The sequence below is a fragment of the Clupea harengus genome, chromosome 4 (assembly GCF_900700415.2).
Source record: "Clupea harengus chromosome 4, Ch_v2.0.2, whole genome shotgun sequence".
In the NCBI taxonomy this organism is placed as follows: domain Eukaryota; kingdom Metazoa; phylum Chordata; class Actinopteri; order Clupeiformes; family Clupeidae; genus Clupea; species Clupea harengus.
In genome coordinates, this window is record NC_045155.1 from 13,902,412 (window position 1) to 13,917,282 (window position 14,871).

At 47.5% G+C, this 14,871-nt stretch overlaps 1 protein-coding gene across 7 annotated transcripts in view; it reads right to left on the minus strand.

Annotated features, from left to right (window-relative positions):
- Nucleotides 1-1,459: 1,459 nt before the first annotated feature.
- LOC105898929 (ERC protein 2) overlaps nt 1,460-14,871 on the minus strand; it is a 222,030-nt gene continuing 208,618 nt past the window's right edge. For all 7 annotated transcript variants that reach the window (XM_031566335.2, XM_042707645.1, XM_042707644.1 and 4 more), the window contains one exon: nt 1,460-1,679. The gene's annotated coding sequence lies outside the window, so the exon portion shown is untranslated. The remainder of the gene's footprint in view (nt 1,680-14,871) is intronic.

Consider the following 14,871-nt stretch of genomic DNA (forward strand, 5'->3'; position numbering starts at 1 on the left):
ATGGATGGGTCCAATAAGTGTGTGTGGATGGGCGTGCATGCTTTTGAACATGTGTGTCTGTGTGTGTATGTCTTATCCTTTGTGTATGTGTGTGCGTGTGTTTTCCTATGTTTGTGACTGTGTGTGTGTTTGTGTGTGTTCATGTGTGTGTGTGTGTGTGTGTGTGTGTGTGATATGAGGACACATGTGGCTTTAGCATTAAAGAAGCGGCTTCCCCCTCTTCCTACCTGAGAGAGAGAGAGTGAGATCATTCCTGAGCCCCAGGGAGCCCCCGTCACATCATAAACCTGTTCCTCTTATGTTCATGTTCATAAACACACACGCACTCACACACACTCACACTCACACATCTGGGCATGTATGTACATAACACATATGTTGGACACTCACATACCTCTACAAGTATGCATTTGCTCACTCACGCACAGACATACACACACACACACACAGACACACACAGACACACACAAATACATACATATATACACACTTGCTGTGAGCTGTATATTCATATACTGTTACAGAAGAGGGTCTCTCATGCTCTCTCTCTTTCCCACAGACACCCATCTTAGTTACTTGGACACACATGTAGACAACATAAAAGACTCATGAAACGATCCCAAAAGGTTTGAGATAGAGAGATGTTTCCAGTAGGTTCAGCTTCTGTTTTTACGATAAGCTAGCCATATGCTCACAAACACACACACAACTGCCCCCCCCCCCCCCCCCCCCCACACACATACACACTCACTCAAAACACAGAGGCATAAATATAAATGCAGACCTGCCCAATAATCGTTTAAGGGAAGGTACATAAAAAGAACACACGGTGGACACGCTGTGGTCGGTCTGGGGTGCGGATGTGTGTGTCGTCTCGCTGGAGTCCAGCTCCAGCCGGGAGCACCGGCCATGAATCTTGTCGTCAGCAGCGACTGCACGCAAAACTAACTGACAGAACCGAGCCAACTCTCGCAGGACACACGGGCCCAGGGGCAGAGACCATCGCCCCTGACTTTCACAGCAGCTCAAACCAACATAGAGCATAAAAACACACACAACACATGTGCACACACAGGCACATAAACACACGACACACACACACACACACACACACACACACACACACACACACACACACACACACACACACACACACACACACACACACACACACCATCCACCACTACCATCACCATCTAGAGCTAGAGCAATATAACATAATTTCACACACACACATTTTCACAGGCACATACCACATACAGTCATGACATCACCTAGTACAGCTGGACAACCATAGAATATTTATCAGAATCAGACTAGTAAAACAATTAATAATTATATTTTATTTAATGGCATGAATCTCAAATACTTAAGAAGACGTGAGGACAAGTCTTCTGTGACTTTTTTTTACTTCCATTGGAACATACAGATAGGATGTGGACTTGTGGACAAATGTCCCCACAGACACCTACCTCTGTCTCCTCAATCTGGCCTCTTCCTCCTCTTCCTCAGTGTGAGAGTGTGTGCAAGTGTGTGTGTGTGTGTGTGTGTGAGTCTGTATGCGGGAGAGATGATACGTCTCAGACAAATGTTCAGGTCCTGAAAGCGTCAGAAAGGGGACAGAAACGTGGGCTCTCAGAGTCAGACCTCCCGCACCTCCTCAGCCATAACCAGCTCATCTGCATGGGAGAAAGAAGAGAGAGAAAGAAGGAGAGGAGAGAGGGAGGGGGGGGAGAAAGAGAGAGAAAGAGAGCAAAAAAGAATTTATCAAACAATTTCACATATACAGTACGTACATTTAGAGGGTAGCATGGCAATGACAATCTGCAGGGTAAAATGAACCAGAGTTCACTGGACAAGAGATACCCACCACTGACCACACACACACACACACGCACACACACACACGCACACACACACACTCACACACACTCAGAGAGTCATCCAGTGGATAGACCTCAAGGACAAATTTGCTCAGTTTGTTTGACCTTACATACCACTGCTTGTTAACTCTACCCTTCGTTTGTATTTGTCCTCTCCATGAATCAGCTCACTCGGAGACATTAGGTAAGTACAACATTCGGTTCACAAATATCACGCAAAAGTCCCAAACACCACACCATATATCTGCACACATAAACACACTCACTTATAAATAGCATAAACACACAGTTGTGACAAAAATGAGTAAAACCTATTAAGGATTTATTTTTCTTATATCTTTATTTTTCTCATATCTTGTGTTCACTCAGATCAAAGAAAAGCAAACACACATCTCTTACACACGAGTGTACTCCCACACACACACCATTTTTTGAGAACAACGTGAAACTAGATCCTTCTGCATGAGTGCGGTCGGGTCGACCACAATGGGCTCCCTGTGGCAGCCGAGCCCCCAGATGCAGCGTGTGCTCTGGGCTGGAATCACAGCAGGGCCTGGGTCAGTGATGGATCATGGATCAGCACCGGAGCTGACAAATTCTCAACCCTCCCGCTCCCACTCCTTCCTTTTCCTCTGCTCCTCAAGCTTCTCTCCCTATCCATCCATCCACCTCTCCATCCATCCCTTCTTTCATGCAGCCTGACTTCCAAAAGCCATACTGACATTTGACCTAGGCTCAATATAACACTTGCCTCATGTATTTATCAATGCATATGTCATCTACAGATGTAGTCTTGCCACTAGCGTCCAAACACCAGCAACAACAGATCCAGCACGTCAGCTTTTAAAAGAAATGATGAACTAAGACGTGGAGACAGAGGTTGTGTGTGAGAGCGACAGTAAAAGTGAAAAAAGGGACAACAAGAAAGTGAGTGTGAGTGTGAGTGTCAGATAAAAACAGAGAGTGGGAGACACCAATGGGAGAGAGAGAGCGTAAGAGAGAGAGTGAAAAGAGACAAAGAGGGAGAGAGAGAGAGAGAGAGAGAGAGAGAGAAGAGACAAAGAGGGAGAGAGAGGCAGAGTGAGAAGAAAAAGTTAAGAAGTAGAGATGAATGCAAACATGTAATAATGGAAATGCAGAAACAGGAGCAAAACATGTCCTTTGCATGGGACAGTTAAAAAAGGGGGACAGTTTTAGGGGGAGGGGGGGGGTCATGCGAGGGCGTCTCCGCTCCCTTTTCCTGTGTGATCTCTCCTCAGGGGCGCGCGGTGGTCCTCTAGGGTTCTTAAGGGTCCTTTCACCCTCCCCCTCCTCCCCTAAAACCCCTGCCTTTCCCCCCCATAATGAGAACCACATGAGACCCAAACAGGAAGTGCAACAACTCTGAGGGCAAATTAGTCAGAGGGGAGCCGGTGGAGCCCAGGGGCCACAGCCCCGGCGCTGCATGGGGGGGGGAGATGCAGCTCCGATCTGAGCCAGCGGAGGGGGGAGGTGGGGGGTGGGTGGGGGGTGCTTGGTTGGAAGGGAGGGGTGGGGTGGGGTGGGGTGGGGGGGGGGGGGGGGGGCGTCTGGATCAAACCCCACTGCTGGAAGCTTCTATTAATGACTTATTTGTTTACCATTCATAATTAGGGCTGCTCCAAGCCCAGTCGCACACGAGGCCCTCGGCCAGTCTGGGCCAGCAGCCAGGCGGAGCAGTATGGAGCACGCCGGCGACACACACACACGTGCACACCACTGCGCATAAGCACACACACACACACACAAACCACACCACATACACAGACATACCACACAACATATGCAGTACACAATCAATACACGTATCTGTATACACACAGCATCACATGAACACACTGAAAAAAAAACATAAACACACACACACACACACACACACACACACACAACATGGAATACACAGCTATAGCCAGAATCTTTACGAAGTTTAGCCAAAGCCACGAGTTGCACAGAAGGACAACAAAAACTCTCACATCTCTTACACTTAGTAGTGGTCAGTGCTGTCGCCGGCACACATACACACACACACACACACACACACACACACACACACACACACACACACACACACTCACACATGGCTGTTCGTCCTTTCATGTTTTCTTTTTCATTTTATGCACACAGATACACACACTCCTCCACAAGCCAACAGACACACACACTAAAGTACACACCATCCTTCTTGCTCTGTGAACGATCAAGGCTCATTTCACTCGATGGTTTACAGGTGGCCAACACAAGGTGAGCATCAATGTGCACACATCTAACACCCATATATGCTTTCTCTCTCTCTTTTTTCACACCCACACCCACACACACACTCACACATACACACTCACACACCCCCCCCACACACACCCCCCCCCACACACACACACACACACACACACTCACACTCACACACACACACACACACACACACACACACACACACACACACAGACACAACGCCTGTGTGCCTCATATCAGTTTTTTTTGTGTGGCAGTGGCAGACTATGTACAGTACGTATATTCTGTTGACATCATACACATTCTATATTTCAAAGGAGGTTTCTTCATGCTCTAATCTGAGCAGAGAGGCGAGATGTGGGAGACTGCACTCTCTCACTCCCTGCCAGCCCTGATAACACCCTCGTCAGCCAACTCTGGTTTCAGCACCGACACTCAGGATCACTCCGTTCCCACAATTTTGGTTGTCGGCCCGACAATTTCGTCATTCCTCCAACTTAGCGCCAGTCGCCTCCAATTTGGGCCGCCGGCGTCAGGTCGAGTCCCGCTCCTGGCCAGCTGCGACCTGCATCTATCACCAGACCTAACTGCCCACCGCTTCCCCCCTATAAACCCATCACCTGCACAGAGGGCATGCTGGGAAAATGAAAAGCACATTTTCGGGTGGCGGTGCTGGTCACCCGCACCAATACACAGCAAGTGACCTCTGCTCCGCGCTCATTTCCTCCCCGCAACCTGCCCTCCGGCTAAGAGCAATTCAATCCTGGTTAAGTGGCGGAGGCGGAGGCACTAGGGCTTGATGTGACCACTTTCTGAAGAGGGTGTGGGGAGGAGTTGGACAGGGTTGGAGAAGGGGGCTGGGGGGGGTGGGGGTGTAGTGTGCACTGGAGTGGCCAGGATGTGGTTGCGATTCCTTGTATGAATTGTATTGTTTTTTTCTGAGTGGGTGGTGGTGGTGTTGGGGGGGGAGTTATGGGAGGAGGACTCAGAGGGAAATATGAAATACTTCAAGGCCCAGGCGTTTTGACGAGGCCTTCCCATGCATCTCCCAGTGCTTCATACTCCCAGTGTCATAACTCAGTTCTCTCTTTCTCTCTCTCTCTCTCTCTCTCTCTCTCTCTCTCACTGCAGGCTGACACTGCAGGCTGACACTCCAGAACACATTGTGTTGTTGAGCCCTGTGGTGAACTCGCAGGCCAAGTGCTGCTTAGGTTCAGAGAGTCAGTCAGCGTTTCTCTCTCTCTGTGTCTCCCTCCCCAGCCCCCGCCACCTCCACCTTCTGCAGGCTGAACTGCAGGCTCCTTTGAAGCCTTGCCCTCGTCTTCATTAAACACATCGCTGCGACCTGGAGCTGCTGCTGCTGCGGATCGCACAGATAACCCACACACACACACACACACACGCGCACACTCACAGACGTACATGCACGCACGCACACACACACACACACACACACACAAGCATACGGACACACACACACACGTCTTTGAAGTGGTGCTGTGGTGTTGAGTGAGCAGATGAAAGCGTTTCTGGCCGGTGTGAAGCCCACATGTCAGTGAGATCGGCGTCTGCCAAAGCCACCGCTATCCCTCAGCACAGCGCCGGCGGCTTATCAGAGCACTCTTCCCAGCTCTTTTCTCTCTCTCTCTCTCTCTCTCTCTCTCTCTCTTTCTTTCTCCCTCTCTTCTCTTCTCTCTCTCTTTCTCCAACTCTCCGGCACCGAGCAGAAGGAATGTCACCTCGTTCGCCCAGGTAAATAAACTTTCATCTGAGGCACATCTCCACATGCAAAGTGCTTTCACCTTCCAATCTCCCCCGTTATGAGGAGCGGGGAAGTGAAGCACTGATGGATGCCTGGGTCATTTGCTGCTATCTTTAAAATCACTTCACTGTGCTACAAATTTGGAATAATATTGGTTTTTGACTCACTCCCCCGCCCCCCCCCCTCTCAATTTGTGTGTGTGTCTGCACAGGGTTTTGATAAAAGGGTCACATAGACGATTGGGTGTGTCCAATCAATGGTTAAACACAATGCCCAGAGATAAGAGAAATGACTCAAACAAGTCAGTCAGAGGTGGACTGCTCTTTGCTTTCAGACCTTATGATCGAAACTACGACATGGTTTCGTATAATAAAAACACTTTTAAAACTATTACAATTATGCAGGTACAAATCCACAATGATAAGAAAGATAAGGTTTGTTAGTATTCTAATGCATTCCATGCCTCTCTTTTGCGGGCGATATTTCTAGTGCAGTGAAAGTGGACAAAAAAATGCCTGAAATGTGTACACAACTGTCTTAAAGAACAAAACTTGACAGATTGCAGACGCATAGCAAAAACATTCTCTTTTTTATTTTGTGGGTTTCTCAATGTTTGACAACACAAGCTACTGCATCTCTCCGCCCCAAGCCAGCATATCGCAGAGGCCAAAATCCTGTACCGCTCTCCAGCAGCCTATCATAATCCCTCATCAGCAATACATACGGGAGCGGAGACTACATACACATGGTGCAATGTTTATGCACCTGTGAGTTAATGCATGAGCTGCAGAGCTATCAGGGAATGGAGAATAAGGGAGAGATCACCGATCAAAGCCTCAGAGATTGTGTTAATGGGGAACCACTATATTGCATGGGTAATGGGATTTGAAGTCGATAAGCCCATTTTAGTGTAAAGATGCTAATAGCTAACACAAGACACGGCTAGTAGCTAAACATAGGATGGCATGTTTTACAGTAGCCTAGCATAGTGTATAATAAGGAGGACAAACCTGATGTGTAATATCTACTATTGCTAAACTTAACCTGGGTTTACTCTACTGTATAACCTACTGTATAGGTTAGTAGCCTAACCTAACCTGCTGTAACCTATTGTCAACAAACCTAGCTCTTGCCTACACAACTGTGCTGTGGCCTTGCTATATCCAGCTCTTGTCAAGCCTGCTCTGGATCTACTTTAATTACACAGTGGCCTAACATAACCTGCAGTATGCTACTTTTGCAGGGCCTAGCGTGGGCTTACTCCACCCTACCCTGTCACGGCCTCACCTCCGCAGCTGGAATACCACAGGTGAACGCAACATGTCCGTGCACATCAGTCTTCAGAGACACGGAATCCTCACGGTGTGAAGAAGAAGTGAGAAGTAGTGAACCACAGCTACGGTGTGTGGGCCCCCATCTGCGGTGGCGGGGGGGGGGTGGAGATGGGGAACCCCGGTGCCCCACCCCACTGAACCCGGGGATGCGCGCGGGCGGGATGGCACACTCACACGCGCGTGAAACAGGGCTCAGCGCCCGGCGTTTGATCCGCCCTGCTAATTGGGCTCGGCTGTTGTCTCATCTGTCAAGCCCGTTCAATTATGCTTAATCCCCCGGCCTGATACCCATGATCCCCTCTGTCAACCTGGGCCCACAGACAAGCCCTCTTCCCCTTTCACCTCTTTCCTTCACCATGTCGACAGATCCCTTTCTCTCTCTCTCTCACTATCAACCTCCTCTCTCTATCTCTCTCTCTCTCTCTCTCTCTCTCTGTGCTTCTGACATCCATCCCCAAATCTACCGCCGTGCTCTAAAAGCTGCGGCCCACCCCAGCGGAGAGAGGAGACGGAGGAGAAGAAAGCATTTTTTCCTCCTCAGGAACAACAAATAGATCTGTGTGGGGCAGAGCACAGGGCAAGTCTGTTTGACAGGGGGAATGTGTGTGAATGAGCACGAGAGATAAAAAGAAAGCGTTTGGGTATGTGTGTAAATGTGTGCGTGCGTGTGTGTGTGTGTGTGAGTGTGTGTGTGTGTGTGTGTGTGTGTGTGTGTGCGCACGTGTGTAAGTGTGTGACTGCATGAGTGTATGTGCATCTGTGTGTGTGTGTGTGTGTGTATGTGTGTGTGTGTGTGTGTGTGTGTGTGTGTTTGCCTGTGTAACTCTGTGTGACACCTGCCTCCCCTAACCCAGATGAGGGCTTCATGTCCAAACACAGGAGGTGCGACTCACACATGCCACATTATAAAGGATGGCTTCCTGTTGGGAGAAATCTTACACTCGAAACAAAAGCAGGATTGACTTTTCCTTCCAAACACGGGTTACCCGGAGCAAGCCCTCCTGCAAGCCAGAGATGTGTTTACGCCCCCACACTTCCCCACTGCTCACCGCTACCCCTCTATCACTATCTCTCTTTCTCTCTCTCTTGTCTATCTCTCTTTCTCTCTCTCTCTCTTTCTCTTTCTCTCTCAGGGGGGAATGCAAGCAATGTGTGCAGAAGCATCTTTCAGCAGCTCTTAATACCCTCTCTGTCTTAGTGGTCACGATAAAGTTAGCAAAGCAATGCTTCATGATGTGAGGGGGAAATGAACAAACACACACACACAGAGAGACACAAAGAACTACCCCTCTCCCCCGCAACACACAACTCCCTCAGACACACACACACACACACACACACACACACACACTGTATCTTCTATCCCAAGCCGACCCCTTCACACACACATACTTACAGAGAGCCACACACACACACACACATGCGCACACACATAAAACAATAACATAACCTCCCCGTGCACCTGGCACTGTTTCCCCGCGCTGAGTGTGCTGAAGCCAGGCTCTGTGTGTCACTCGGCTGACTGTGTTTTCTCTCTCTTTCCAGGAGCTCCACAGATCCCACCACCACCACCACCACCACAGCCGCCCCGGTGCTGCTGCCGATAGGGCTGCCTGCCACCAGGACTACTGAGGCTGCCGCTGGGCCTGACATCACCGATAAGCCTGCCACAGACCACCGAGAGCTCCGACAGTGATGGAACGCAGCGATCTGGCTGTGTGGCACACCAGTGAAGGCACAGGAACACTCCACTGGAAATGGTCAATGAATGAGTAACTGATAGAATAGTGTGTGGCCCTACTATACAACATGCGTAGGGTAAATATAAATTCTGTATATATCAGGGTTTCTGCTAGCTGGTAATTACCGATTTTTGCCTGTTCAAATGAATTAAATAGACGATAAACTTAAAACGTGCATGTCAAAATGTCCGTTACTAATGCTTATACAAAATGTAGCTTTAACTTCTTAGGCTATCCCTAAACAGGACGTTTGTGTTTTGACAGTGAATCAGCTTATTTACAGCATACAGTGCTCTTTTCACCAAGAGGTTTGACTTGCCCAGAAGTGATGACTAAATCAGTAGCCGCACCTCTCACTGATGCCAAGCGTGCACAGCAAGATGCAGTGGCAGTGATGACGGCGCTCCACCATTCTGGGGATTTCACTTTTGCAACAGCTTGCAAAGGTGCTTATTTATGAGTTCAGCGAGCTGAGCCGACTGGGCTACACTGGCTACAATTGCTCGTGTCCTGCCAGTGCCAAGTGTGCCAGCAGAGAGGGACTTCTCTCTGCAGAATCGAATTAAGTCGCCCGCAGGGGGAGAGAATAGCTGGGTTTCCAACTTTTTAATGACACATTTTGGCCGTTCGAATAGGAAATCCTGTGTGGAAATGCTTGAAATTCACTCATTCATTATGTGAAATCACAGATGTCATAGATGTTCCAGGTTACAGATGTTTCATAATAACCTACATTTTAGCAGCTTATGTTGAGGTTCTGCTCAATTGTTACTGTTTGTTTTGCTTAATCGATACTGTAAAATAGATCTGAGGTTGTTGTCATCCTTTCATCAACCTAGGCAGGGGTTGAAAGTAACTAAGTACATTTACTCAAGTACTGTACGTAAGTACAATTTTGAGGTATTTTACTTGAGTATTTTCATTTTATGCTACTTTCTTCTTCCACTTCACTTTAGTTACTAGTTACTTAACACAATGGATGATATAACAAGCTTTTAAAATACAATGCATTGTTAAAGATTAAACTAGCTCTTTCCAACCTTTTAGTCTTCAGACGTCTTACAGTCTTACGTCATGTAGTCAAGGTCACATTTCAGATGTGTTGTTAACAGCTCAGCCAAATAGTGATTTTTCCCTCTTAACTTAACTCACATGGTTTAATTTCAATAAATGTTGGAATGAAACAATATCTCACCAAAAACCAAAGATTATATAAATAGTCCAAAAACTCTTTTTCATGACCCCTCTGATTTATCTGGTGTGTCTGTTGATAAAACTGTTTATAAAGTGGTTCAAACTAGCTCCACCTCCAGCAGCTACAACAGTAACATGCTTACACACTGATGCTTTAGTATTAATAATCTAGTGAAGTCATATATAAAATAATATATCAGTCAGAGGGACCAAACGAGTACTTTTACTTTAATACTTATAACTATAACTACATTTTGCTGCTAATACTTCAGTACTTTTACTTAAGTATGGTTCATGCAGTACTTTTACCTCGAATGGAGTAGTTTTACATTGCTGTATTGGTACTTTTACTTATGTAAAAGTCTGAATAATTCTTCCACCACTGAACCTTGGTGTACATTATATTTGTGTTTGTAACGTGACTGTACTGAACATAAGTTTCAAATTTGTCCTGGAAAATGAATTATTTCCGGACACCGGAATGGCAAGAAAAAAATCCCAGTGGAAACCCTGGTATATATGCATAGAATGGTCCATTTTCTGGAGAGTTCTATGGTCTAGGATAATCTCAGGATAGTGGCTTATGGTTGTAACTCATATACTGCGGAGAGGTTGGAGCAAATACCATTAGATCTCAGTGCCCAAAACCTAGTAAATCAGCTCGGGCCAAGGCCCAAAACACAGAGGAGGTTTTAAGGCTTGTGGGCTCTCTGGGTTGCTTGGATAACAAATCAACTGGTCCAGTTATCTACAGTATGTCTGCGTGGACACATACTAAAAGGCATTTTCAGCACTTACATTTCTTTGTTCAAACAATTCACCATCTCTGGCAGATTCCTGGGGATTTATTACCATAGAGACATCTGTAGCAGCTGAGAGGAGGTGAGAGATGGCTAGTAAATCCCTCTCATCTCTCATATCTCTAGCTCGCTCACAGACACACACACACACACACACACACACACACACACACACACACACACACACATACACACACTCTCACACACACACTAACACATACATGCTGCTATCTACTAGCCATCTCTACCTGTTGACGGTTCATGGCCGCCAGACAGCAGAGCGTCATTGCGACTCCAGCGCCGACAGACGGGCAGCCCAGAACAAACACTCATTAGCTCTAAGCCCAGGCCATTACCCAGACAAATGCAATTAGCACACATGGCACTCTGCCTCTGCACAAGCCATGACACAATACAAACGGCACAAACAGATCTACCAGAGCAGGAGGTGAGTGTGTGTGCGTGTGTGTGTGTGTGTGTGTGTGTGTGTGTGTGTGTGTGTGTGTGTGTGCGTGTGTTTGTGTATGCATCTTTGTGTATGTGTGTGTGTGTGTGTGTGTGTGTGTGTGTGTGTGTGTGGTGGGGCACCCAATGAGCGGTAGAAATAAAAACAGCTTAGTAAATGTGTACTTATAAACATAACAACAGACAGACCACATGTTTGAGTCTTATTCTCTGGCTTAGCGGTTGATTGTGCAGACGAGAGGGGTGCTGGTTTTTTAAGGGCTGTGCTGCACATGCCATGGCTGTATGTGTGTGTGTGTGTGTGTGTGTGTGTGTGTGTGTGTGTGTCTGTGAGCGAGCTAGAGAGTGAGTGTGCGTGTGAGTTAACACAAACTGCAAATGTGTGTGCGTCCAGTGTTTCTGCAAGTTTCAGTTAAGGAGAGACCTTTTGTGTGTGTGTTGGTGTTATATGCATGTGTGGCATAAATTCTTGCATGTGGTTTTGTATAGGTATATGATGTGTTAGTATGTATGCGTACGTATGTATGTACTATGTATACATATGTGTGTGTGAAGGTGTTTGTTAGCACATGTGTACACGTGTCTGCTGATATGCACTTCAAGTCAATGCATATGTGAATAGATGTCTGCATATTTGTATGTGTGTGTTTATGCATTTTGTGTGTACATATGTGCACCGGGCACGTAGAGCTCTAGCTCCCCTCCATACGGCAGGCAAAAGTGCACATGCAGGGGGAAAAACAAGGGCTTTTTTATGGGAGGGCTGGTGGCTCAGCGCGGGCCCTTTTCTGAGCAAACTTTAACAAGTATGTGAAATCCAGATGCCCGTCTGCTAGTGTATTAAAGTGCTTAGCTGATGGGTGACAGACAGAGAGTCGGCCCTTGGGGGGGCAGCTCTGGGTCTTAAACACTGCTAGAGTGCTTTTATTTGCTGCACCAGTCCTTTCCCTGATTGCAAAAATGGGGCGTACGTCTTTTTGGGGTGTACGGTTTTTGGGAAGAGAGCCAGGTAGTGTGGGCGAGCGAGTGTAAAAAAAGTGCGAGCGTAAGAGTATTGTGAGAGACGTCTGCCACACGGATTTACTTACATGAAACGTACACATGTGTGCGTGCAGGCAAATGCATGTAGGACAACACACGCGCACAACTCTATTGATGCAGCAACACACATACACCTACACACACACACACACACACACACACACACACACACACACTCACTCACTCACTCTAGTCTAGATGGCTTACACACATATAGGAAACACTGTTTCGCTATCCTTAACACATACACACACAAAAACATACACACACAAAAACACACGCACACACACACACACACACACACACACACACACACACACACACACACACACACACACACACACACACACACACACACACACACACACACACACACAGACACCATCCTTCTTCACATTCTCCACTAATGACAATTAAGAGAATTACAGCCTAGGATCCCCTGCCTTCTAGCTCTTGGCTGCTCAGATGGCTCTTGGCTGGCCCAGGGGTGGCGTAACTCATCCAGACCTCAACGCCGCTCACAGAGCCGCTCACAGAGCCGCTCACAGCGCCGCGGGAGATTTACACCCCGCCGGGGTCACGTGAGCAAGGCGCAAGGTCACCGCGTGTCACCGCTGTCATCTTTGCACACAGCTTCATCTTCATTGCTGCTGTCGCACGCAAAACACACGGCGTCTACACTAGTCTGACATGCCCAGGGCCCATCCAAGGCAACTGAGAGTAGGAACCAGGGGAGGGAGAGAAGGAGGGGGAGGGGGGGAGGTATGAGAAAGAGAGAGAGAGAATGGCAGGATGACAGATAAACAGGGAGAGAGGGAGTCAGGGAAGGAGGGAAAATAAAGATGTGGAATAACAAAGGAGAGGCAGGCCGAATGAGGCTTGGGGACAGGAAAAATTGATGATTCGAGAGAGAGAGAGAGAGAAGAAAAGAAAGAGAGCGTAACAGACAGGGAAGACAGCCTGAAAAAAATGAAAAGTGGCGTTGGAATGGCATCTTTACAATCAGCAACTGGGCTATTGGAAAATTGAATTCAGACACAGACACCCCCCCCCACTGCACGACGGCCATTTCCCCATTAAAGTGCTATAATCCCACGTAAACAAATTACACAAATACTTCAACCCACAGAAAAGGAAGGGCCTTTTACTTTCTCTACTACTTTATCTTTATCTCTTTCCTTACTTTTTGATGTCTGTCCTTCTCACTTTGGCTCTCTTAAAGGACAACACGAAGGCCCAGATAGACATGACGGCCATGTTAAGATAGTAGTAGCACTAGAGGTGGAGTGCACTTTTTTCACCAGCAACCAGACAATTTGGCTTAGTTTGGGAAGAAATGGGGTGTGGAGAAGGAAAAAGTAGCCATTAACGACTCCGGGAGATTGTTTTTACCTGGTGAATTACATTTGATTTGATTGAATTGGTCTTTAATGAAGACCTTTTGTCTCCCTCTCTCTCTCTCTCTATGCATCCCTTTCTCTTTTTCTTTCTCTCCCTCGCTCTCTCTGTCTGACGAAACCGTTGTGTGACCTAACTCTCGGGCTGTTTATGACCCAGGGATGGGATGTTTATTTGCTTGTCATCCACACCGGTTTGGCCCACAAACAGAGCGTCGGCTGGCTGGTTGGTTGGCTGGAGCAGAGGGGCCATGCGGGCATCCCCAAGCACGCGCTCTAATGCGGACTGTCTGTCTGTCTGAAGTGTGTTATGTTAAACACGCTGGGGCGGACGGTGGACTTTATTAACAGCAGACGAGTCGCGGGATGAGTCCAAGGCCTGATGAGGGACAGAGTGAAGGAGAAAAGAGAAAGACAGAGAGAAAATAGGGTGAACAGACAGACAGAGAGAGAGAGGGAATGAGAGAGAGAGAGACAAGGACAGAACAGAGAAATATATTGTGTACCACACATATGTACACAACCCAAGCCAAGCCTGTGAAGGCTTTCTAACTTGGAATTGGAATTTGAGCAGAACAGCGCGAGACCAAAGAAGCACTCAACACTCTCATCGCAGTCCTAAATCTCCTGGGCTGTTTTGCTGCAGGCTGTGCATCAGATGCCAATGAGCTGTGGCAAGCTGTCGGCTTAACAATACCACCATAGCCTGTGAAAATCCTTCCCCCCTGCATCCCCCCTCCCTCCCTCCCTCCCTTCCTTCCCCTCCTTCCAAACCCCTGTGTGCAGGTCTGTTTGAACCTTCTGCCTGATCAAATACGGGCACATTACAGCTATGTAACATTAGATTATGCAGTGTGTTGGTTTACGTATGTGGGTGGGGTGTGTGTGTGTGTGTTTGTACATGTGTATAGACTATATGATAGAATCCTAACGGCAGTTTGCCAAATACCCTTTAAAAAAACAATGTCAAACTTGCCCTATCCAAAAGAGTAAAGAAGGGCTTGCA